Source organism: Brassica oleracea, chromosome C6 (genome assembly GCF_000695525.1).
Source record: "Brassica oleracea var. oleracea cultivar TO1000 chromosome C6, BOL, whole genome shotgun sequence".
Lineage (NCBI taxonomy): Eukaryota > Viridiplantae > Streptophyta > Magnoliopsida > Brassicales > Brassicaceae > Brassica > Brassica oleracea.
Window position 1 is genome coordinate 25,531,521 of NC_027753.1, and position 3,355 is coordinate 25,534,875.

Below are 3,355 nucleotides of genomic sequence, written 5' to 3' on the forward strand. Positions count from 1 at the left end.
GGAAATCGTCGCCACCGCAGCTCCGCCGCCGGACCACCGTCCGCCGCCGCAGCTCCGCCGTCGCCGCCGGTGACCGACACCGGTGACTCGCCGGCGACTCGCCAACTCGGCCGAGTCGAGCCGGTGAGTCAACTCGGTTGACTCGGTTAACCGATTGGTTAGCCGGTTTAAATTGATTTCAATTCGGTTAGGTTAAACCGGTCGGTTAAAATCAATTGGAAATCGGTTAGGATAAACCGGATTAATTAATTTATTAATTAATTAATTAATTAATTAAATAATTGATCTTTGACCAGTGGGTTGACTTTTCCGTAAATACCCGTTTTAAACCGTTCGAAAGGCGTTCTGACTCGAAATTTCGATCTGATTTCAGATTTGGAGTCCATTTGAGCAGCTGGAGTTCATATATACCACTTCTCTTCATTGCTAAGGTGAGGGCTACTCCGTTAAATCCCGAGCTAGTTTAGTACTACCATTATGGAAAGTTTAGTTTCGAAACATGGATCCGTCTCTTTGAATCGAGTCTGTTTGAGAGTCTTGGTTGTTCGTTATTGATATTGATTGTTAAACCGGAAATATGATAATAGAGGATTCAACGGTTGATTGAAATGATTGCTGCTAAAAACTGTTAATTATATATATGTATATATGTTAGTCCATGTGTTGAGATTGCGGGGTGCATAGGTATCTGCACTAGGCCGCGGAATTTGCGGGGTACAGAGACGTTTGTACTAGGCCGTGTGATTGCGGGGGCACATGACGTCTGTGCTAGCTACGCCTTGTTTGAGAGATCGCGGGGTACGGAGATATCTGTACTAGGCCGTGTGTTTAGCGGGGTACAAAGACGTTTGTACTAGGCTGCATTGTTTGAGATTGCGGGGTGCAGAGATTTCTGCACTAGGCCGTGGATTTGCGGAGGGTACAGAGTGGACTACTGTACTTACGACGCTTGTAGAATTATATTTATAGATATATATCCTTATGAAGGAAATGCGGTATGATATCATCGCATTGGTTGTAGCATGTCTAGTCCTCTAGACATATGTTGATTGTTTTGTGTGGTGTAATCGACACCGTGTTTGTTTCATGCTAGAGCTAGGCCTACATTTTAGTAGTGCTATGAACTGAGTCAGTGGTTTGCGGATTAGCATCCCATACCTCACTGGGCGATTCCCCTGTCGCTCACCCCTCCTTCTTTCCCCCTTTCAGGTGAGACCGACGAGCAGAAGTGATTATACCGGACCGGTGCTTTTGGGCTTTTACTACTATTGGGCTTTTGGGCATCTATCTTTTTATCGCTTTTATCGTTATCGGGCCTCTAGGCCTTTGGGCTTTTATCGTTTATGTTATTTCGTATTTCGGACTCTCGGTTTATGTCGTACTTTATGTTTCAGATTTTATTTTATATTATGGAATTCAAGCGTGGATGTGGACTTTCAAATATTTATATATGGACATTTCAGATATTTGTACTTATCGAATTATTTTTACTATTTCGAAAGTGACGGGTGTCACATTTTGGTATCAGAGCTATTTACTTATCGTAACATTTTATTATGTAAATCGGGGTGTCACATTTACATCTGTATTTCTCATAAATGATTAAGCTAGCGGTTGATAAAAAAAAAGATTAAGCTAGCATGGACTAAGATCTGGAGATACAAGACTAGTAATGCAAACATTTGTTCATTTTTTATATGTGAATCAACATCTAGCGTTCACGAGTTTGATTCCCTTTCTCCATATACATGTAAATTATACAACGAAAATTATATACAAGCATGATGCATTCAAGAATTTTAAATGTATTAAATATACACGCTATATCACCGCAATCATCATATCACCTATTTTATTTTATTTCAACATGCCTTTCTTAGACACTATCTGAATAAGAAATCCTAGATGTATTCTTTATCAAACGTGTTATGATCATCATGGGGTTGCATATAAAAGCATTTACGCACTTTGAGTACAGTAGAGGTTTATCTAATGACTTTACTTACTATATATAGCACTTTATTATATATTTTCCTTTGGGTATCTTTCGATCATTTTGTTTCTGGCTCTAGCGATACTACAATATTCAATCTACAATACATTCGGGTGAGAGAAAAAGTATGACATGTATATCAGATTTCTCCATGCATACCAATTTGATAGTGCATATCGTTACTCAATCAGACTATTAACTTATCTAATTAAGTCCAGTAATGTATTCTTTGGGAAAAAAAAACAATTATTTTTTTTGCAACAAACGACTATTCTATTACTCAAAAAATAATAATATATGATTGTATAGCTCAACACATCTATTTATAATTCTCCAAAAAATGTCACAAAATATGATTGTATGCATAAATCCTATCTTAGCATTGTCATGTATTAAAAGTTTAGCATGTGGTACTAGAGATTTGACCACCTTTTAGTTATTTGTGAAACTAGTAATCATGTATTACAAATTCACATCCGCAATTTTAAATCAAAGTTTAGACAAGTCATAAGATCTATATGTATACATCCACATAGAATCGATATAGTATGTTTGCTCTTAGAGGAAAAATATCTTGGAAATAGAATAGATATATAAGCCGACAGTTATTGAATAGTTTTTGGTATGTCTGTTGAAATGTTTTGAATAGAGAGAGATTTAAGAGAATCTATTTGCGTGGTTTTTTTTAATTAAATATTATTAAATTAACCCGAAACCGGGAATATAGTTTCGATTACAAACCCGACTCAAACAAAATCACCCTATTCAAATGTTTTCTAACTAGCTTCGCTCGACCTATATCCCCGGCGCGTTCCGCTAGATCGGATCCATATAATCCTAGAGTATTGACTACAGTTCTCAATCTTTGACGATCACCACGGGAAGGAGAGATTGACCTCATTTCTTCGGATGCCGGGGTGTTCCCATGTCGTCTCTGGAATACCCGATGGACTCGTCAAAGTTTGTAATCGTCACTGTCACTCGTCAAAGTTTGCATTTACCTGGTTTGTTTTGGGGTTTATTATTTGTTCATAGATTCTTCTTCTTCTTCTTCTTCTTTAAGTAGCTTTCTCCTTATGTAGCACGAGTTGTCTGAGTTGTCGGCAGGCAAAAACAGATTCATTCCATGCTTCTTCTTTTTTTGTTGAACCATGCATTAGAAAAGACAAGAAGATCTAAACTACTTATGTGGAGCACCTATTTGAGCAACTCAATGGTTAGAAGTTAGAACCTCAAATTGAATATCTAAAACAAAAAGTATTATTTTAGTGGTATTTTATTAGGTAACACAAAACAAAATAACATCAGTTATTATATATATATACAATGAAAACTTGTATCAAAATCTCTTTGATTACTACT

The 3,355-nt window shown here is 37.1% G+C and overlaps 1 long non-coding RNA gene across 1 annotated transcript in view; it reads left to right on the forward strand.

Annotated features, from left to right (window-relative positions):
• The window catches only part of LOC106299131, a 4,100-nt gene extending 2,685 nt beyond the window's left edge, over positions 1 to 1,415 (forward strand). Inside the window, exons 2-3 of the long non-coding RNA XR_001261690.1 lie at positions 374 to 431; positions 1,210 to 1,415. This is a non-coding gene — a long non-coding RNA (uncharacterized LOC106299131). The remainder of the gene's footprint in view (positions 1 to 373; positions 432 to 1,209) is intronic.
• Positions 1,416 to 3,355: the final 1,940 nt, after the last annotated feature.